Here is a 23,296-nt window from a genome sequence, read left to right on the forward strand (position 1 = left end):
TAATAGATATGGCTCCGGCTGTTGGTGTGGGCTTAAAAGGAGGATGAATTTTTACTGCAATAGGTTTTGCTGAAAGTTGCGTATTTGACTTCCTTTGACTGTACAATAAGCTGGAGATGCCAGGAGTCCTTTTAAAGGGGAAAAACAAGGGAAGGAAGAGAAGGAGGCAAGAGAAAGCATTTAAATAACTGGTTGGATTTTAGATCTAACTCTATTAATAATAAAAATAATACAGATGTTTTCATTTAACTCCACTATTTATGGAGGTAGGGTGAGCATGTTCAGCCTGGGTAGATCAGGGTTCAGATTCTCACAAAGGCTGAAGTGCAGGGATAGTGTAGCATGCATGAGTCTAATAAGTCTTAGTTGAATTCAGTAGAATTGACTCCCTTATATATCCAGTTGGGGAGGTGACCTCAAGTCAGCAATTTCTTTTGGTCCTCCAAAACAGGGCAAACTCATGTTTTTGAGTTTTGTTCCAGGAAAGCAAGATGATGCAATCCATGAAGTATCTGGAGAATGTGGATCCTTCCAGAGATTTAAGGGAGATTTAGGGAAGATAACAATTCTGATTACTTTCTTGACCTTTTCATGTAACATTTATACTCTCCTATAGAAACAGCATTCATAAACTATTCCCCTGCCTAAGTGGGCCTTACCCAAGCTAGAAGTACAGTGTTTTGTTTGAAACTCAATAATTAGGGTTTTTTTTGGTAGTTTTCCCCTTTAAGATATAAATTCTTCACACCCCATGAGGCTTCAGTAAGTCTTTCTTTTTCTGTTGTCAAGTAAATATCTCAGCATTTTTTTTTCTTCATTATGCCAGAGTACTGTTACTAGATTGTTTGCAACTCCCATCCCCAGCTCAAGGCTGGGAAAACTATGATGAAAGATAAGGAAGGGGAGAGTTCAGCCCTTGATGCTATCTTGCAAGATGATTTCAGGAACATGTTGCTATGTTACTATTACCATCAATAACTTTAAATAATCATGTTAATGCCAAACCCAATCTGGGTGCATTAATGGGAAGCTCTGCATTCTTTTAACCTTATATGACTTGCTAGCAAGCTCCAAAGGTTAAGAATTCAGCTACTGGATTCCTAGAAAGAAGACAATACTTGGAGCAACCTTCATCATGCAGAGGCCAAGCGCAGCTACATTTGCATGCTGAGAAAGGGGTTAAACCTCAGCCTTCAGATGATCACCACCACCACCGCTGGAATGCCCTCTCTGGAGATGCTTCTTTTTTGTAGTGTAGCTCATGCATTTTAATCATGACTTGAAAATTACTGCCTTTCTAGCAATATTACTTATTTAATTACTATTTTCACTTTGCTAAGAAAGCAACCTCAGTGTCACCTTGGACCATTTAATGCAGTAGCAAGTTGGGGTGTGTGTGTGTGAGAGACAGGTGATAGCTTAAATTTGTACCAGTATGTTGCTTCCTAATCAAGGAATTTGCAATGTAATTTTGTAAATGCTGATGCTTATAAGGCATTGTAAAAATAGATGTTTCTTAAAAACACAGGAGGACCACCACCAAATAAATGAATGCCATCTTTACCTTGTATTGGAAGATATTTTTAAGCTTCTCAAGAATCTTTAAGAGCATTTAAGAATTAACTATTTAGTAACTGTTAAACCCAGCCTTGTAAATAAGTCCCCAGATGTTACTATTTGCAAGGATCCTTACTAGCTTGCTTGCCTACACGTACCTGTGTTAGTCATTTCTGGCACATCAGCTGCCTGGTGAAGGGGAGGAAAATAAAAAAGACCAAAAGAAAGAAAATATTCAGTTTTCAAAAACATATTGGTTCCTTCACCTGAAAATGATGAAATGCTTGAGATTACATCAGACTGCTGGCAAACCTGGAATAGCCTACTCTAGGTAGAATATCTCAATTCCTAGTAATCCTGTTCTGATCAGAAGATGGAGCCTCTCTATTCAGAAGTCATTTACAACTGAAGACAAATTGGAACAGTGCTAAGCATGGGCTTCTACCTAGTAGACCTAGCTGTTGGGTTGTTAGAAATGTCTGGTTGAGTACTCAGAGTCAGGATAGTAGACTTACATCAGATGTACCTAATCTCTAGTCCTAAGACCTCTCCTAGAGGCTATCTAATTATTGTCACTGAAATATAATTTTTAAAGTGAAAGGAAGTGATTGAACACATGAGTAATTACATTTATATGATCTGTTGGGATAGCATTGCAGAGACTTCTTGGTTGTGGCTCTGAAATCCTTTTAAATAGGCCTATCCAAACATAGCAAATCTGTCCAGGTTGTGGTCCACTAATTCAGAACTCAGAATGTGAGCCTGGGCAGGGCTCAAAGCTCCCTCTCTCTTGTGCAGCTCGTCAATAAATGCAAATGTATTGACAAACACCTACCAAAGCTCAATGAATAGTTAACACAATATGCTCATTGTGCTAGGTTCCCCATTGTGCCTGTGTGTTGTGTGACTTACAGGGGTTTAAAATGAATGGGGAAAACATGCCTGTTTGCTTTTTAATTATTTATTTGCACAGGTTTTGCAATTCAGTGCTTAGTTCGGTCCAGTTTCCACGGGCAACTTTATAAAACATACTTTACTGTTGTTTGGTATGATGTGATACATGTTGCCTGTCTCTGCCTCTTTGTTAACAGTAGAGTCCTTGCTGCTCTCTGAGCCTGGTTGTGTGGTTGCAGATGTTTCATTACCCAACTAGGTAACATCATCAGTGCAAGGCTTTGTTAGCAGCCTAAGGAGCAGAAGGTCAAGGGACAAATGTAATAAGAATACCTTTGGAGTATATCTACAAAGAGATTGTTCTGCAGCTAAGCTGTGTATATGCAGAGCACTTTCTAAACATGATCTCAGAATGTTCCGATATAGCTGTCTATATTGGGAGCATATCCTGTACCTGGGAGTCATAATTCTTAACACTTAACTCTATACAACTTTCACACATAAATCTACTCATTTTCCCCTTGTCCAGAGAAGAGTCTGGGCACCCCTGGGACTAATCTTATATGATGGTGCAGCCCTTCTCCATTTTTTCTTTAAATTAAACAAACTCACCCTTGAGATCTTCATGTGTTCTCCCTGGGGATCCCATGAGAGAAAGCAAAAATCTTATGTGATGTCTACATGTAAAAACTGGGGAGACTAGAGATGCTCTGCTTGCGAATCATAGAGAACTTTTAGCCACCGGGTTCTTATTATATTTATTTTATTATATATTGTAGCATTTTATAGTTTTATATTTCTCTTATTTATGTTTTATTGTAAACCTCCCAGAGTCCCTTTTGGGAGATGGGCAGTGATAAATTTGATTAATTAATTAATTAATTAATTAATAAAATGTTGCATGTATTGTTGTGCCCATGGCAACTAAGTGCCAACCCCTGATCTCAGCAGTCTAATTTAAGGGAAAAAGAGCTCTTTCATTGTTACTGTTAGGCAAGAGGGAATCAGGAGTCCTTTCTCCATCTATTGCCAGTGACCTAGTGAACTCCAACTAGATCTCAATCTATTTTCTGCCTCCCTCCCCTCTATATCAGGGCTCCAGCACAGGGAAGTTTAAATTCCTGGCCATAAGGGAGTAGGTGGGATGATGCTGTCTTGCTGGTGAAGTCTTATGAGCTGGAAGTAGAATGCAACATCATGAAAAACCTGTGGGAATTTGATTTTTCTGTATCAGACCCAGCAAGGCTATCTGTTTAAACTTTAACTTCTCACAGCAGTAACTGACTGCTGAAATGTCTTAGTTTGATGATGGAAGAATTGGAAAGCAATTACTTTAAAAAAAAAGTGGATTCTGGGAGTCGGAAACCATGTGCAAATGGGAAAAGAATTATTTCCCCTTCATGGTGCCATGTGCTTTGAGGAGCCTATTTCTCCTAGTTCTCTTAAAATCAGTTTCTTTCCAGCATGTTAACAAGCCCATTAAAGCTTAAATCTGATTCTTCCTGTCCCTTGGAAGACTTCAGGCATTTTAAAGTTGACCCAAAGTTCAAATATTGGCTTCATAAATGGTAGAAACCTAGAAATGATTTCCTATTTGACTTCAGTTTCAGTGACTTCTGTTTCGGTGGCTGGAATCCTGGTGGGAGCCAAGGAGGGAAAGGTTGTTAATTAGCCAGCTTTATCCCTCCCCCAGTTCACTAACTTCAGAAGGAATGTTTTAATGAATGTCACGATTGCTGTTGAGCAGGCAAAGCTGGGGCAGGGCCATAACACAGTGGCAGGGTGTAAATTTTGCACGCAGAAGAGCTCAAGTTCATTCCTGGACAGTTCACACTGATCCATGGGAGAAAAAAACTTTATTTTTGACCTATCATGGTAAAAACAAAAAAGGTAGATGAGCCAATGGCCATAAGAGTTTCATACATCTTGCTATGCAATAATTTCTTCAACTATGGTTTGTTGAAAACATCACAACTGGCTGGATCTGTACTGTATGTGAAGGCATATACCATGGCTTGCAGATCACAGTAATTGGGCTTATACAAAACACCAAGCTATACGATTGCAGCTTGATTTTGACTTAGCTTTAAGCAATAAATACTAGATATTCCAAAGGGATCAATTCAGTTTTCTTTGCTCTTTAATAGACATGGAAGTTACTTGTTATAAGTTTGCCTTCTGAGAAATGGGTGTTTCAATACTGAACATGCCATGTCAGTAACCATTTTCTTAAAATGGCCATAATGCTAACTCAGTTTCCAAACTGTCCACCTATCCTTAGCTGACTCTTTTCCAATGGACAAAGACTAAAGCTAAAACATTTGGTCATTGACTTTTGCACTTGATCCTAGAACAGAAGGCAAATACTAATATGCATTATTTCTTTCAGCCTTACAAATGACTCATTCCCTCTCCTAATATTCAACAATGTATGAAAACATTAGTGGTTAATTAAGACCATTTAAAAGTTCTGGAAGTTGTTGACCAGGTTTATAGTTGAGAAAAGGCTGATGTAGCTGAGCAGGTTTTCCTGGGGGTGGGATGTTTCACAGGAGAGGTGGCATTATTGAACAAAAACTACCATTTGCAAAGTAAAAGCTCTGAATTCATGGGGAGAAGACTGAGGGCTAATAGATATTTCAGGTTACAGGACTTCTGTAACACCTAGATTAGATCTCTGTATCAGGATAGTAGGTTATCCAGATGCTGATTTCCATGTGACATGAAGGAAAGTTACTAATCTGAGCAGAGAAATGGAGGGTGAGCTGTTTATCCCATTTAGGTGGGCTGGTTTCCCTTTAAGAGGAGAACTCTACTCAGTGTCACAAGGTACATCTTCTATGCAAAATGTTCCATATTCAGTTGCTATCATTCTCACCTGAGACCTAGAGAACGGGGAATGGGAAACACCACTGCAAAGTTCCTACAGGGCTGTTGGGAGTTGTACTGGGCTAGATGGCTCTGGAGGCTGAGTTCACATGTTTTGCTAAGTTGTGGATCAGTTTGACCATGGTTTGTTTAACCAGCCATAATCTCCTATGGCTAAGCCATAAATCATAATTTACAAACCATAATGGCTGTTTATATTCTTCTTGCTGGGCTCAAACCAAGCCAACAGTTTTAGAGGTGAATGGAGCAATTCTTAAAGCGTGGTTTAGCTCAAATGGCCGCCTTCACATAAGATTAACCCACAATGGGTAGATTCATTTATTGAAGTAGACCAAACCAGACAAACCACATCATGTAAGAGCTAGTATTCATACCTCTTGCTACACCAGGAGTTTTATCCATGGTGTATTGAAAAAGGCAGAGTGGCCTGGTTAACACAACACATCAATCAAACCATCAGGTGGCTTAATTCACTGGCTGTATTTGCAGAACTAAAAACTGGGTAGTCACATTTTAGCTTAGTATGCTGTGTGAAAACAGCCTGTAAAGCTAGTTGTATGAACCTAGACAAATTAATTCAGTGATCCATGATTGACTTAACCAGGACTAAGCACGTTCAGGGAAGGTAGGTACTGTGGACATGAGACAAGTGTTATTTCTTCTCTCTTTCAGGTCAAATTCACAGTCCAGCTTGCTTTTCTCCTGAAGGTGACTTTAAAAAAATGCTTTTAGCCATAGTTTCCTCTATAGGTGAAGAAACAGCTGCCCTTTTTTTTAAGTAGAAAGTAGCCAGAGAGATCTCCCAAAGCTTATCCTACTCTCCCCTAATCATACTTCCAAATTGGATTCCAATTTAAAAACCATGATGGAAAAATATACATCCCTGCATGCCACAGCTAGTTTAGGAAATCGGATTTTTGATCAGAGCATTGTTTTCAATTCCCATTTTTGGAAGACCTCCACTAGAAGTCTTTTCCTTGGGCACTTAAAGTCGCATTTACAGCCAGCCTTAGAGTCATCCTTCTGTGTTTGGAGTTAGGCAGCTCAAGTTATAGCCTAGAGCAGGGTTTCTCAACCTTGGCAACTTGAAGATGGGTGGACTTCAACTCCCAGAATTCTCCAGCCAGCAAGCTTGCTGGCTGGAGAATTCTGGGAGTTGAAGTCCACCCATCTTCAAGTTGCCAAGGTTGAGAAACACTGGCCTAGAGGATCTCTTAAAAGTTTTGATCCATTTGGTTTTGCTATGTTCAGCCTGTGCACGAACCATATTTCTCACCAGCAATCAGGCAAGACAGTGGGTATATGTCTATCTGAAGGGGAAAATTTGAAAATTAAAAACAATGGATTGGTAAACTACTTTCCCCAAAGCAAACTCATCCATTAATTTCACTCTGGGGCAGGGTGGGGGGGAAGAAGCAGGTGGACAAAAATTTCTCTGATAGTGGCAATGCCTAGCCAGCCCTGTTTAGGTTTAAAAGCTAAGCAGAGTCTAGCTTGGTTGATACTAGGAGGAAAGACCTCTATTTTAGGATAGACTGGAAAGTAAAATTAAAAAGTCCTCCAAGGTAACAGTGGCAAATCATTTTCCTACAGTTGCCATGAAAATGGAAATGATCTTTCCAAAGAGCTTGATTAGAAGATTACTTTCTTTTTAAAAGGAAAGACCTGACAGCACAATAAGTACAGTTCATGCATTGCACTAAGCCCTCAAGTACAGGTGAAAAGGTGAAAGGTCCCCTGTGCAAGCAGCACTGAGTCATGTCTGACCCTTTGGGGGAACGCTGCTTTTGTGACGTTTTTCTTGGCAGACTCTAGCGGGGTGGTTTGCCATTGCCTTCCCCAGTCATCACCTTCCCCAGCAAGCTGGGTACTCATTTTACAGTTTCCCAACTCATTTTACATTTCCCAATTGTGGTTTAATGACCACAATTGGGACCAGAATTTGGGTTGCTAAAGGAAGCAGTCATTAAGCAAATCTGACCCAATTTTACGACCTTTTTCATGGCAGTCATTAAGTGAATCACTTAATTCATTGTGGGTGTTAAGCGAACCACATGGTCATTAAGTGAATCACATGGTTCCCCATAGATTTTGCTGGCCAGAAGCCGGTCCGGTAGGTCAAAAATAGTAATCACATGACCAAGGAAAGCTGCAAGTCATAAATGCTAACCGATTGCCAAGTGCCCAAATTGTGATCATGTGTCTGTGGGGATGCTGCGGCAGTCGTAAGTGTGAGGACCAGCCAGAAGTAGGTTTTTTCAGCACTGTTGTAAGTCTGAACCATCACTAAACAAATGGTTGTTAAGCAAGGACCACCTGTAGTTTGTCTGGTTTGGGCTTTGTGCACCATCTGATCCCAGGGTGATTTGTAAGCCAAGGCTTGTAGCTTAACACGTTAATGCAGCCACCAATGGCTTACTCAAGAAACCATAATTAATTTGGCTTGACTTGACTTGATATATGAGCCTACTCTCATCGGCGCTGCGGGTTAAACCGCTGAGCTGTCGATCGGAAGGTCGGCGGTTCGAAACCGCGCGGCGGGGTGAGCGCCCGTTGCTCGTCCCAGCTCCTGCACACCAAGCAGTTCGAAAACATGCAAATGTGAGTAGATTAATTGGTACCGCTTCGGCGGGAAGGTAACAGCGTTCCGTGAGTCGTGCTGGCCACATGACCCGGAAGTGTCTATGACAACGCCGGCTCCAAGGCTTTGAAACGGAGATGAGCACCGCCCCCTAGAGTCGGACACGACTGGACTTTACGTCAAGGGAAACCTTTACCTTTACCTTACTCATCACCTATCTGGAATGTTTACACTCCTCAAACTTTATTTTTCATGCAGACTTGATTCACAGGTTGCATTATTTAGTTTTCGTGCAGCATGATGGGTGCACGAGTGTAGCTTGTTCAATGAATCACAGTTACATTAAACCATGGTTTAGTGTGGTGTGACTCATTGCCACTGTGACCTCTCAACATGCCGTACAATAGAATGTTAAGATGTGAATGGAGACAATCTAATCTTATTAGTACTCTCATTAAATCAATGTAGGAAAAGATATTACAAAGAAAGATATGTTCACAAACCTTTGCATCCTATCTTTTCTGATTCTATTAAAGAAGAGAGAACCAAGTCTGAGATCTAATCTTGCCAAGACTGTAAATGGCATCAGCTTAGCCAGCCTCCTTCTGCTTTTCTTGGCTAGTTAACTAGAGAAAATCAGGGGTGGGGTGGGAAAAAACAGCAGAAAACCTTAATTTTGCAATGGCCATCAAAGGTCTCATGATGACTTTTCCTGCCCTTATGCTTGTGTTACTCCACTTGTATATTTGCGCATACTTTCCTGGAATCATTGCTGATTTTGCCATCTTGTAGGGTAATTAAGCCCTGCATCTTCTGGTTAACAATTAGGAACTTGGAGAGGGTGGGATTTTCTTGGTCTCCTAACCGGGAGAGGAAGGTTTATTTTAGGAGAGGGGGTTCTTTGTTTTTAAATGTCATTAAGCCTGTGGTACAGCTTTTATTCCCCTTTCCATATCTTTCTCACCTGAAAATGGCAGGAAAATTTTCAGCAATTATAGTGGGAGGGGGTCCCAAGGACTGCATGTAGGTTGCTCATCCCTGATCTAAAATGGGGTGCCTGGGTCACTTAGGAAATTGGTTATGGAAGGAAACCTTGTTCTTTATTCTTGTGTACAGGGGAAAACCAGTTGCTCAGGGTGAAAGAAGTATTTTGTATGTGTTCAGAGGTATTTTTTAATTGACTATCTCTGTCTTGGAAAACAGAAGAGTGTGCAGCTGTCTGTGGAGGGTGGGGTATGCAATATGTAGCATATAGTAATAGCAGTGGGTGGGGCTGCAATGTCACATGGAGCCATCAGAGTATTTCCCCCCTCTGACAAGGCCTGTGGTACACAATTCTTTCTGTTTATTTAATTAGAACAGTAGACATCCCACGGAAATTCCTGTTATTATTATTATTATTTTTTAAAGTACAGGGTTTTTAGGAATGAAAATACATAGTTCTCCGGTCTTGTATAGCTCTTACCCTTGCCAGCAAGATTGACCACAGCGTAGATGGAGGACACAAGCCATTGTCATATCATAGCAGCAGTAGTTATGGCAGCCTATCAAATAGGAGAATCATCATCTGCTGATTGAGTAAATTGGCAAGGTTTAAACTGGTTTTTGAAGGTCAACTCAGCTGTTGGCTTTTAATGTGTCTGATGATGGGGCCACGACACATAAGGCCCTGCCTCCCTGCTCCCCCGTCTCAAAGAAAGGGATTCTAATCATCCTTTTCTTTTCCTCTTCATCTTCAAAATGAATCCCATTTATTGTCAACCCTCCAATCTTTTGAAGTTTGGGAAGGGTTATGATCCTATAACCCACTATATGAAATCTGTCTTCTTCCTCAATGGATCCTTGCAGAGGAAAAAGAAGGCTAACCTTATATGGCTGTGTGACAACAGGAAAAGGACAGTGACCAGTTTGGTTTCAAAATGTGTCATCTTCCAAGAACTGTCAGCATTATGATACTTGTCAGATCTTTTCCTTTATCTACAATCTCCATCCTTCAGTGTGAAAGCAGTCTAGAATCCCAGCCAAACTATTTGAGAAAATTTGCAAATCAAGGGAAATCTCCCTGGAATGGCTGATCTGCCATTTGCTTATCAAAAGGACCATCTTTATCTGAGGAAGCATTTTTGATCTTTTGATCTTCAAACATAGCAGTACAAACAAGAAAATTTTGTGCAGGACTTATTAAGAATATGCCTTATCTTTCCCTGCAAGGCACAGTATTTACAATTGGACTGAACAATTGGAAGTTTCCATAATTGCAACCCTGCCTTGGACAGCTACATTTTTCTAGAACTGCTGAAAACACTGTTTGGATTGTGCTGAAAAATAATTAAGGTGGTTTGTGAAGATTCATATGGTGGCATTTATCATATGATAAAATAATCCTGTGGTTCTTTCATATTCTTACATTGAACCCATCCATAATATGGTTTGTTTGGTTTTCGTTTAATGTATTCTGTGGGTCCAGCCATTGTGCATTGCAAATCATGGTGTTTTTTTACTTAGAATTATCTGTGAACCCTCTTTATGTGGTTAATTCAACAAATCATGGTTAAAACGGTCTGACTTAATCTGATACATGAGCACAATCTTTGACTCTGATATATGGCTAAGGAGAGATAGAAATGTTAACATCAGTTTCTGTCTCGTCTATAAAGCTTCTGTGACTTTGGATTTCCTGCATGATCTGGGGGTTGGACTAGATATCCTTTAAGATCAATTCGCGCTGTGTGATTTTATGTGTGCTAGGAAGAAATGGTAGCATGAGCCAGCCTACTTCTATTAAAGCCACAGAGTTTCTGCTGAAATGGGAAGGTAACGAGTTCCTGTGACTGTTAACATCTTGAGAAGATCTGCTTTCATTTAAAAAGAAGCATTTTTTTTAAAGTTTATAACTGAACTTTTGGAACTGTGTGGGCAACATCTGCTCTTGACTCAACAAACTTTCAACAATAGATGCAGTTTCACATGCAAAGCAGGTAGACGTTTGAATCTGTGGTTTCATCTCCTGGGTGTTTGCTCTACAAGCCTTGAAGAAAGTTGTTAAATGCACAGGAGTTTCTGTTCCTTTGCTCTGAAGCAGATCTCTGTAGGTTGCAGTCCAAGTTGGGTGGCTAATGTGATTTCTGCAAATCAAGTGGCTTTTAAATGTGCAGGATCAGGCCAGGCCCTCTCTCCCCCAACACTGCAGGCCTGCCAGTGCAGCGTTTCTCAACCTTGGCAGCTTGAGATGTGTGGACTTCAACTTCCAGAATTCTCCAGCCAGCCATGCTGAAGTCCACAAATCTTCAAGTTGCCAAGGTTGAGAAACACTGTGCCAATGTATTAACCTCTGTTCTGGTGACCTTTCTAGGATTTCAGTTCATTTCAGGGTTGTAGAAGTCAGATGCTAGCAATAGGTGATGGGGTGGACTCTATCTGGAGTGAGAGGATCCACTCCAAACATCTGGGAAGTGCCATCTAGGGCAGTGTGATCCACCCTGATGGACAATAGGGCTCTATGATTTTAGTAGCAATCTTTCTTCTCACCTTCTGTCTGATACTTCTATTTGGAGATGGTCAGGAGGGAATCCAAGGTTTTCTGCTTGCAAAGGATCTCTGCTAGCTCTCAGCAATTCTTCTGAAGAACAGATTTTCTAATCAAGCAGCACCTTTCAGATAAGATAAACCTGAAAATGTTGGATACCCAGAGTTTGCTTTCTGTAACATCTGGATCCAGCAGTTTCAGTCAAAGAACATCCTTCTGATGATGCTCTTAGCAATAGAAAATTACTACAAACTTGCTGTTTGCTCTGCAGTGACTGTAATTGCTGTGTCTTGCAATTGACCATTGTTTCATTTGCCATGTAATATCTAAGGCTTTCCAGTGCCATTATTGTTGACTTTTGCTTGAAGCATTTGTAGCCTGCTATACAGATTTTTTTTTTTTAAACCCTCTGAGCAGCTTACACAGGAATATTAAAAAACAGGATAGTCCATTCTCCCAGGTCTTCAATTTGAAAGGCATAACACAAAAGGAAAAAAGACTAACGGAAGAGGAAAATAAACAGGCCACTATTCTTAGCATAATCATTCTTAGAACAGACAAGTAGAATAGAAATAGAAACAGACCTGGGAGGAATAATTATTCCATCTTTTTCCCCCCCAGAACTCAAAACCTACAAGATAAAATAATCAATAATGCTGCTGGTTAAAAGTCCAATATCTACACCTGTTTGTTTTTTTTTAACATTCATTTGATGATAGCTTCAGGACTTATATAGTTTATATATAGTGCAGCCTTTTAGATTTATTAAATTCCTAGTAGCTTCATTCTTGTTTGGAGACAGAGGAATTCAACCTGCAACTCAATTCTCATTTACTTTTGTGCAAATTATTTCTGAGCACACCTACAGAAGATTGTGTTGGTAGTTTTATTGCTAGTGTTGAACTAGGAAATATATATGTTTTAGGTTAGGAAATTAAACCATTCCATTCCTCCAGAGCCATGCAGACATCCACACGTACAATATCAGATGTGAAAAGGCATGTCAGTAAAATCTGGGGCCCTCATCAGTTCTTCAGTAAAAGAGAATCATGTTTAATCTTTGTTAGTTTTTTTTTTTTTTTTTAAAGTTGATTCTTGCTTGGCTACTTTTTATCTTCCTTGTTTATTGTATCCTCTCCGAGCAGATATCAAGTTAAATTGGTCTGTCGTGCAGATCAAGTGCTTTCTCCTGGCTTTGGCATTTGACCATGCTTGCATTCTTAGTCCAAATATTGTGAACTAAATAATAAATATTTATTGATTGTTGTTTCCCAGATTTTTTCCAGGTGTGCTAAATACTTGGCAAGGGAAGCAGCTAACCACATCAAGCTTTGGCTTAATTGCAGATGAATGATCAAATTTGAATGCCCTCTGTCAGTTTTCTCCCTCCATGGTTAACAGTTTAGGTATGAGTAAAGAGGATTCAAAAAGTTGATTTACTCTGCTCTGAGAGGGTATTTTTATTTTTTATTTTAGGTGGATGGGAGGAGAACATTTCTCCCTTAGTTTTGCTTTTCTACTTAGGGTTGCCAACATTGTATTAGTCCCTGCTCAGGTGGTTTTTGAAGTAGCTTCAGTTTCTGATTTCTGCTGATCAGGTTCTTCATGAAGGCAAAGGAACCATCCAGACTTGTGTTTTATTTCTATTTGGCAACTTTGTTCTCAGCTGGGCTGTAGACACAATTCTTCATAGATACAACCAAGTTCAAAATTGTATCCCCTAAGCGTGCTGTCCCAGGTAAACAGTGAGGCTCTTCATCTCATCAGGTAGACAGCATGTGAGTTTATTATTATTTACAGATGTCTCCTCCTGATCCCATTCTCTAAATTGTTGGTAGTTCAAAGGAAGGAGAGCCAGGGTTCCTGGTTCTTGAGCTTTAAGCCTCTTAGTTCACTCCACTTGGATGTCTCCAAGCCAGACCTTCCCCCTCTTTTTTTCTTCTCAAGCCACACTTCCTCCTGACTTGGACTGTCATAGGGTATGATCAGTTGTAATAATTTATATTATCACTATTATTTACCTTCTGTTATCTATTATGGAGAGCCAGTGTGGGGTAGTGGTTAAGGCACCAGGCCAGAAACCGGGAGTTCTAGTCCTGCCTTAGGCACAAAGCCAGCTGGGTGACCTTGGGCCAGTCACTCACTCTCAGCCCTAGGAAGGAGGCAGTGGCAAACCACTTCTGAAATGTTGCCTAAGCAAAGTGCAAGGACTTGTCCAGGCGGTTGCCAGGAGTCAACACTGACTTGAAGGCACATTAAAAAAATAATAATCCTATTATGGTGCAGAGCTATGTGTGAACCAAGACATTACGACTTATTCAACAAAGCAATTTTAATAAGCCATAGCTTGTTTATATATTCCAGGCATGGGAAACCTGTGCTCCCAGGACCCCAAGTTTCTTTTTGTGCTTCTCCCAACCATGACATCATTTCCTGCAGTTTAAGTTGAAAATGGAGATAAGCCTTGAAATAGGCATATCACTGTTAAAACCATGAAAACACTACCTTGCACCTACATATATGATATGACCCTTTGACTTTGACCTGTCACAATGAATTTTGAGAGCCTTTGATTCCCCCAAGTGCTAAATGCGGCTTTTGGTTAAGAGCCATTGAAAAATGGCCCATCCGTGATGTAGACCAAACCCAACCTCATAGTATACCAACAGTCACAGTTCAGCATTGGAGCGTGCAGACTTTGAACCTCATATGAGATCAGGTTCACACATCACACTAAACCACCATGTGGTTTGTTTGACTTTGACTTAGCATGATATAAGCATCTTGATATGTGTGGTCTGTAAATCACAGTTTATGACTTAGTGGGTTGGCTGAACCCTTGCTTAAAAAGGGTATGGAGCCCTATATGGCACTTCTACACATTGTCTGCCTATAAAGTAGGCTAGTCTAAGCATGGATTGGATGTTACATTTTTTCTCATATGAAACAGTACCCAGATTTCATCAGAGCTGCTAACATTATCTGAGTGCTTATTTGGAAAAATCACTAGAGAGTAATGCTGAAATCCCTTTAACTAGAGCAATATATGCAAATATAAATGTAAAATAGGGTGGCAGTGTGTGTAATCAAAACTGCTCTAGAAGTTGGTGGTCCCTGCTCTGAACTATTGTAATGAAAAACAGAAACTAGGGGATTAAAGCTGTTTTCTTTAAGTTATACTGATTTTTTAAAATGCATTTGAGGTGATTAACAGAATAAAACTAAATCCTAGCCTTTAAAAACATGTTCATTTCTAAACAGTCTAGGTTTCTAAACAAATGAAATGGAAATGTAATGAATTACGGGATAGTGGTAGATCGTATGGCTGAGAGAAGCTTTGATTAGATGTTCGATTTGAAGCTGCTTTGTCCAGATCTTTAAACTGGCTTTCTGACTCAAATTTTTAGAGAAATCTATAGATCACTGTCCAAATCTCCAGTCTCAATATTCAGACCAAAGGGGGTGACTCCAAATGGATTCAACAATTCAGGATAATTTTTGTGCATGTACAAGACTACTTTCCCCCCAAACCAATTCAGACAATTTAATTGTTCCAGTTTTCTGGCAACAGACTCAACCTTGACTGATAATATAAATGAGATCTGAGCCAGTTTGCAAGCTGTCGGGGGTTCTTATCTCTGACTAACCAATCTCATAGGCTTATTGTGAGGACAAAGAACAGGGCAAATCATGTATACAATTACGAAGACTGTTGGAGAAAAGCTGTCAAATAACTAATAATAGTAGTTAAAATACTGGGCACATATGAAGACATAGTCAGAATCTGAGCTGGAACTGGAGTGAAATTCAAGAACACCCCCTTTTTTCCCCCCAGTTGCTTCTCCAGTTACGGTGATAAAAAAGAATACAGCCTTTGAAGTTCATAATTGTCCTCAATTTGAATATTGAATCATGCTTTGGGACAACACACACTTTCTGTCTCTCACACTCTTCATTTCTGTTTCAATGCTATATTTGAAAAACTTGGGGAGGGGCAGGGAGAGATCTTGCTCATTTTTTTTTTTTTTGATGTCTACTGTGTAGCGAAAAACACTGGGATATTTAATGTTGACTCCGCTGTAATCTTCTTGCTCAGGATCTGATACTGTAGACTTGGCAAATGTTGTTGGGTTCACTCCAGATGGTTTGGACTACATCGCTCATCAGCCCCTACAAGCATGGCCAATGGTGAAGGAAAGTGTGCTATAGGCAGTGCCAAGACCCTTCTTTAATATTGCAAATATTCAGAGCATTCTTACCCTACTGTATTTTTTCTCTAAACTGCTGCCTTTCAGATGTATTGCTTTTTAGTTCTTCCCATAATCTCACAGCTAAAGTCTCTGTTGGCTGGAGATTATGGAAGAAGGCTCTTAAAGGCTACAGCCTCATCTTTTCTTATAGATGGTACTGTGGATTAGTTCTAGAAAGGTAAGGGAAACCAATAAGCAAGAGAATTTAAGAGACTAGAGGGAGAAACCTTGCTGGAGCAAAATTAGCATGGATTCTGCAAAGGTGAATATTGCCCCTCCAACCTTTTAAAGAGGTTTCTTTTTTTGAGAGTACCATGGATGGAAATAACTCTGTCAGTGCTGTTTACTTGGATTTTCAAAGTCTTTGGCAAAGTTCCTCATCATGCTTTTATGAATGACTAACTGGTTAAGAAACAGAAAGCACGGTGTCAAAATTAATCTTTTTAAATGGGGGATTTTTTTAAATGGGGGAAGTAAGTGGAGACTGACAAGAATCTGTACTGGGATCAGAGCTTTGAAACTTCCTTCTGAACAGGCTTGATGTAGACATAGGCATTGGACTGGCTGAGTTTAAAGACGATACCAAGTTATTCAATGGTAAATACCCAAAATATTTGTGAAGAGCTCCATAAAGATCTCTTTAAATTGGGACAATTGTCAATTAAATGGCAAATGGGATTCAGCTGCAGTAAGGTGGTGGTCATTGGAGCAAAAAGCACCTATATGCTGATCAGGGCTGAGCTGTCATCAACTAACTACAAAAAAGATATCGGGATCATAGTGGATAGCTCAATGAAGATGTGGACTTAGTGTGCAGGAGATATAAAAAAATGCCATACTAGGAATTACTAGAAAAGGGATTGAAAATAAAAATGCTAAGATAGTAATGCTTTTGTACAAATCTATGGTATGGCCCTATCTGAAATTATATAAAACTAAAATGTTTGGAACATTTTAGCTTGGAAAAAAAAAGCAGCTAATGGGGGTCACAATAAACGAATATAAAACCATGCATGACAAGGAGAAAATGAGCAGAGAGAGTTGTTTCCTCCTCCTCTCAAAGCACTAGGGCCCCTGGCTATCCAGTGGAACTGATTAGAAAGAGATTTAGAAATTAGTTATTTACATAGCACACAATCACTTGTGGAATCCATTACCACAAGGCATGGTGATGGCCACCTAACTTGGCTGGCTTTGAAGGGGGATTGAATAAATTCATGGATGCCAGATCTATAAAGGGCCACTGGTCTTGAAGACTTAATATTGTCTCCAAGTGGGGGTGACATATCTCCAATTACCATTTTCAGGGGAATAGGGGTCTGTCTCCTTCTCCTGCTTATGATCACCCAAATGGTATCTGGTTGACCCCTGGGAGAAATAAAATGCTGCATTCAGGTGGGCTCTAGTCCGATAATATAATATAAGCTGATCTTATATTCTTCAGGGACTAGAACCCAGGCCCAAAACTCTTGGAACACACTGGCTGATTTCATACACTGTGCTAAACCACAATGGGAGTCTATTTTCTTTCTTAGTATACACTGTGAATCAACCATTGTGGTTGCTCATATATGATTTATAGAATAGTTTATGTGTACATCTAGTAACCATGGTTTATTCCATAAACCAAGGTTCAGAATTAACCCCACCTCAATGTGATTCTTGAACCCTGCTGTGGGATTTAATACCCTTCAACAAGTTCAGAATTTAACAGAACCTGGGAGTGTTTTCATGCAAAACAAGAGCTTTAATACTGAGCCATGACCCCCTTCCCCTCTTATAAGCTCTCTCTGCAGACAAATTTGCAAATGTTTAATGAGCAAAGCTCCCACATCACTTCTTAATACCTTAGTCTCATTAGTAAGCTAATACATATTCATATTTTGGATGGTTAACTCTACAAACACAGACACCTGCTATTGTTTCCATGTTACTTTTTGTTTATGTTGTCTGGGATAATACTCCTTAATTATGCCAAAAGTTCTGCATAGCTTTCTTTCCAGTCCATTCCAAGCTCTGATTTATCCATCCATCATATAAACAAGTCAGAAGCTGAAACATTAACGGGTAGGTTGTTCTTTCAGACAAAACGATCCTGGGAATAAGCCGCCATCATAGTTTGGTGGGAAAATATAGTCTCAGCAGGAGCTAACATAGCCCAGTTCTCTTAAGATGAATGCAGTCTGTGATACAGAGAATTCCTATCCTAGCTGGGAATTCTAGAAGTCACAGTCTAGACACAACTGGAAAACACCCACTTGGGAAAGAGAAAGCTAAACTATAGGACTGAATTCACAAACTACACTAAGCCATACATTGTTAAATAAGCCACAGTTGGCTGTGTTCACACAGTTCTAAGCTATCAACCATGGTTTACAACCACTAGGTGTTCATGTGATCTCTTACACCCAAGTGAAGGTATGCATGGTTTGCAATGTATGAACCTAATCTAGGAAATTACATCAGGCTTAACTGCTGTTTTAGTCTCAGCTAGGATATTCCCTCCCATTCTCTGTCATAAGCATAACGACGATGGTAGGGATGTGGGTGTCAATGTGAGCTCACTGGAGAAATGTAGGATAAAAATACACTGGAGTGCCTGCTTAAACAGCATGTAAAAGTTGTAGAATTTAGGTTTTCTTAATGTATTCATTTGATGCAGAATTTTAAGATGCTGTCCTTGTGGGATTCCAGAGGCATCTGACTTGGCCAGCAGTGATCTGATCCCAGCAGGGCATTCTTTTTCACATCTGCGTCTTTTTCTGGTTTCCTTGAAATTCCTTTCTGGAGTCTCTTGACCACTACTTGAAAGCATTGCTCACAAACTAGAATCCATCTTTTAGATTAAAAGTTGGTGGGGTTGGGAGTTAGAGTATTTAGCCTCCTTTTGCACAGGTGCAGCTGCACGCCAAGTGTGGGTGAATATGTGTTTACTAATCGGCTGACTCAGTCAGCATTTTACCAAGCCAAGTCCAAGCCTCTTTCTCCTCTGACTGCATGCACAAGGCATCTGACTGCCCTCTCCGCCTGCCTTTCATCTCTTCCTGCCCCCTTCCTTCTCCAGCTCCACTCCCATGTCAGTTTACTTACTCATCTGGAGGGCAGGGCCCTGTTGCCTCTTGAATCAGTTTGGATCAGACAGCAGGAGCCAGGCGGAGGAAATTCTAAAGCATGGAAGGAGGGGAAGAGATCTCATGACATATCTTGGAAAAAAAAAGTCTGTTCTCAAAGAGAGCTTTTCCTTGTGGTCATGAAGACCCCCCTCCCTTTCCACCATGTGTTTGCTTTCGTCAGAGCTCTTGATGAGGTTCTCAGTTTCTCAACCGCTGGGGGACTGCAGCCAGCCAAGGCTGCTGTGAGAACTCATAGCCCAGACTTTCTCCTGTTTGGCAGACTTTTCAAGCTGTGGATCAAGTGACCAAAAGACTAGCAATGCAGACTGGCAGGGCCAGTGAGTTAAAGTTTGTTTTCTTTCCCCGCTTCTCTGCTCTTGGGGGTGGGAAGGAGACTTAAAGGGAAACCAGTCTTCTTCTCACCCTGTGTCCCAAAACACATGGGATCGCTCACAACCCACCCGGTAGTGACCACCTTGCTTGCTTGAACACTGCTGTGAAATAGCATGGGGGGCAGGGGGCGGGCTTGCAAAGATTTTCCCAAGAAATGGAACAAGGATAAGGGTTTCCTCTTTGGGGTTTCCTTTTGCACTCTCATCAGTGTTTATGGCCCAATGCTCTCAGGATAACCTGTGGAACTCAAGAAAAAAGCACCTGACTTGGATTGAAAAGTTGTTCTTCCTGAGTAAGTGATGGCAAAATCCAAGGAATTCAGGTCACAGAAGCTACAGTACCTGGCAAGTGATTGATCTATCTATCATCTCCACTTTTTCCACCCTAAACAATTCAAAATTGTCTCCATGGGCTGTTCAGGTAGTCTTCAACTTGCCTTCCTATGCTCTTTGCTTTCTCCATGTTACCCTTCTTTTTCCTTTCTGTTTTAAAATTTCACCTTAGCCTCCAGTTTATTTTTACCTTCCCATTTCTTGTGTATCCAATTTTCTTTTAACCCTCTTGCAAGGAGAAAAAAGTGCCAGCTCCTCCCCCTATAGATTTGGAAGTAATGAATCACATAGTCTGTAGAACAGCTTTGCCCAATCTGGTGTTTTCCAAGTCTGTGGGGACTGTGAATTTCAGAATTCCAGCCAAGCATTGATCATCCAGATAGGCTGGGATGACTTGCATTAAACAGAGAATCAAACTCTCCAGGTAAGCAAAACTACTTGAATGTTTACAGCCAATTTTCAGATGGGGATTAGCTTCTGACATTTCTGGATCAAAACCTTCCTTACAAAGCCGAATGCTATGGGTGTTTTTAAATTAAGGCTGGAGGAATTCAGGTTCAAACGCCCACTCAGCTATGAAACTTTTGGAATACCTTGGAACAATCAATTTATCTCAGTTGAACTGACCTCAGAGAGCTGTTGTGAGGGAGTGGGAACTGCGATTATGAAAGTTGCTTAAAAATCCATTTTGGCATAGAATTTACTTCACCATATTCCTTCACTTCCCTCTCTGTTGAGATTCCACCCCATTACTGGAATAAATGCAGCTGCATGTATGGATCTGTAAGCAAATATCCTGGTGTTAAATAAGAGTATAATGCAAATGAGCCTTCCTGACAGTGGCTACTTATATTGGGGTCACAGCCACATTCTCCTGGTTTCTAGACAGGGAAGAACCAGTGGTGGTGACAACTGGATTCTTTCTCTGGGAGGGTAACTGCTGCCTGCACATGCCAAAGGATGCCTGGGATCAATGTCATCTTACGCTAAGCATAAGAAAGCCCACTGCTTGCCATGTGGTTCCCATGTGTCTGGCAAGGAGCAACAATGGACTTTGCTCAAGGTGAGTCACCTAACTAAGGGAGCAACGAGAGTGGAAAGATCTTGGCTTCCAATCAAGCCAGTGCTAGGAATTTCCTCTCTAGGATGGATGAATGAATGACTTGAGAGTTTTGCAGCAAGAGGAGGTCAAATGTAGACTTCTGTCCCTTCTGTTAATCAAAGGGGTTGGACAGTGGGTAGATCTGGAATTTTGAGAGCAGGTTGTGGGTACTTCTCAAAAAATGAACACAATGGGAAAAGCTTTCCTATTCCTTGAAAGTTGCTGTGACTGGTCACTCATTTGCCACAAACTAAACTAGAGGGCCAGTTTGATGTAGTGGTTAAGGTATCAGGCTACAAACCAGGAAACTGGGAGTTCTAGTCCCACCTTAGGCACAAAGCCAGCTGGGTGACCTTGGGCCAGTCACTCTCTCTGCCCTAGGAAGGAGGCAATGGCAAACCACTTCTGAAAAACCTTGCCAAGAAAATTGTTGTCCAGGCAGTCTCCGAGAATCAGATATGATTGAATGGATTTAAAAAAACAAACTACTAGGTGAGATTATTCCTTGTCATCCCCTCTAACCCTAACCATCCTCTTCTCCCTTTCATTTAACATTTTTTATATGCGGTGGATTTTTAATTTGTAAGAATGTCCAGGGACTTATGTGGTACCTGGAAGTATTATAAATAAAAATGTTCAGGGCTGGCATTTTGTTTTGCTGCATGCCAGCTTTCCATGGTCAAAAGAAAGGTGGATCAGGGATCCTAGGATGATGGTAGGGATGTGGGTGCCAATCTGAGCTCACTGGAGAAATGTAGGATAAAAATATATTGGAGTGCCTACTTAAACAGCACTTAAAAGTTGTACAATTTAGGTTTTCTTAATGTATTCATTTGATGCAGAATTTTAAGGTGCTGACCTTGTGGGATTCCAGAATAGTATGTGTCAGTAGTTGAAGTCCACACATCTTAAAGTTGCTAAGGTTGAGAAACACTGCTCTGGAGCCCGATTGCTCACTATATCCAGGTTTGATTCATGTGGACCTCTCTATTTTCCTTGTAAGATCCATCCATTCTACTGTTAATAAGAATATGATAGGGAATGTTTCAGCATTGGGAATATGACAGGATTCTGAAGCACTTGTAAGAATTAGAAATAAAAGTACAATGTGTTAATACCAGCTTGTACTGCTTGTTGGGCACTTGCTTATTGATAACTATTGAGGAAGCTGGGCTTTCTTTGTATCTCCTTTGGACATGGGAAGCTTGGCCTCTTCCACTTTTCATTAACCACCAAGTGACCTGACGCCAGAGGAGCTGGTGCTCTGGCAGTGCCAAACCGTTTGAGTGGTTTCTGGCCACCGCAGCCCAAGTCTGAGAGCTGCAGTTCCCAAGCTGCTGCTGACCTTCCTGTTAGCCTAACCAGCTGGGAGGCCCCATTCCTGTAGTGGTTTCTCCAGTTCCCCAGTGAAACAGTCCAGCCTTATTTTTTAGGAATCATGGAAGTTGAACCACTTCTAGGGTTTGGCAGAGGGACAATATTCATGCAGTTAGAAAGTCTTCTCTTCTAAAGGGCTGTTTGCTGTCTAATGCATCCCATTTCTTTCTTGACCTTATTTACATTCAGCCTCTCCCTTCCATTCCTGTCTTTGGAGTCTGTTACAAGTTTAGTTGACCATTCCTTCCCTCTCTTCGGTTTATTCTTTGGGGAAGGATTATAGATATTTAGCGAAATGGAGAGCAGAGATTAGAGCAAATTATCTTAGGGGAAGCTGGCTGCAGGTGGGGAATGGAGACAGGGGAAGCTTGAAGTTTATACCAAGAATTACTTGATGTGTAAGTAGGTGGAATTTCAAGAAAATCTGTCCATGCACAGAGCACCTTGAAATACAGCTTTTCCCTGAGAATGTATTGATGGCTTTATGTACATTTGGCAAACGCCATTGACTGGGTTAGTGCTAAGGAGAATCACTGATATTCAGCATTGATCCTCCTTCCCACAATTATGGTTTGCACATCATGCTAAGGCTTACCACACAGTGTTTATCCCTGGCTTATTGAATTGAGCAAAAAGCCTGGTTTACACTGCCAAATAAGCCATAATGGAATTTGTTTGCTTTTGACTTTGGATGTATAAGGCCAGCCAGTGTGGTTTCCAGCCATGGTTTAGGCCTTAGTGCCACAAGTGAAGCAGGCTATATTGCCTTTCACGCACTGCCCAAAATCATGGATTGTTTAAGGGAAGGGAAGACTGGATCATTTGCCAGCTGCCAAAATGTCATAGGGACAGCCTTCTTGGAACTGCTAGAGAGCAGAGATGCATTTTGCATGCCAACTGCTTTGTACCTATCCCCATAATAGATTATTCTGAAGCTCCTAAAGAGTGTTGGGAGGAAGATGCCCCCTTGAACAGAATTTTGTCCAACCAATCTTCAGAGATAATGCTATTTTTTTAAAAAAATCCTACATATAGAAAATTAGCATTTCAGAATGGAAGGAATACGTTGCCACCTAGTTTCTTCTATTTTTCTTGTTATGTGGATTTTTTTTTCCTGTTCAATCGTGTCCAATTCTTAAGAGACTGCCTGGACAAGTCCCTGCAGTTTCCTTGGCAAGGTTTTTCAGAAGTGGTTTGCCCTTGCCTCCTTCCTAGGGCTGAGAGAAAGTGACTGGCCCAAGGTCACCCAATGTGAATATGGGTATAGAGGAATGTTTAACCA

General features: G+C 40.7%; 1 protein-coding gene across 2 annotated transcripts in view; it reads left to right on the top strand.

Annotated features, from left to right (window-relative positions):
• Positions 1–23,296, top strand: part of ETS1 (ETS proto-oncogene 1, transcription factor) — a 102,037-nt gene that overhangs the window by 40,654 nt on the left and 38,087 nt on the right. The window lies entirely within an intron of this gene.

Source organism: Candoia aspera, chromosome 9, assembly GCF_035149785.1.
Source record: "Candoia aspera isolate rCanAsp1 chromosome 9, rCanAsp1.hap2, whole genome shotgun sequence".
In the NCBI taxonomy this organism is placed as follows: Eukaryota; Metazoa; Chordata; class Lepidosauria; order Squamata; family Boidae; genus Candoia; species Candoia aspera.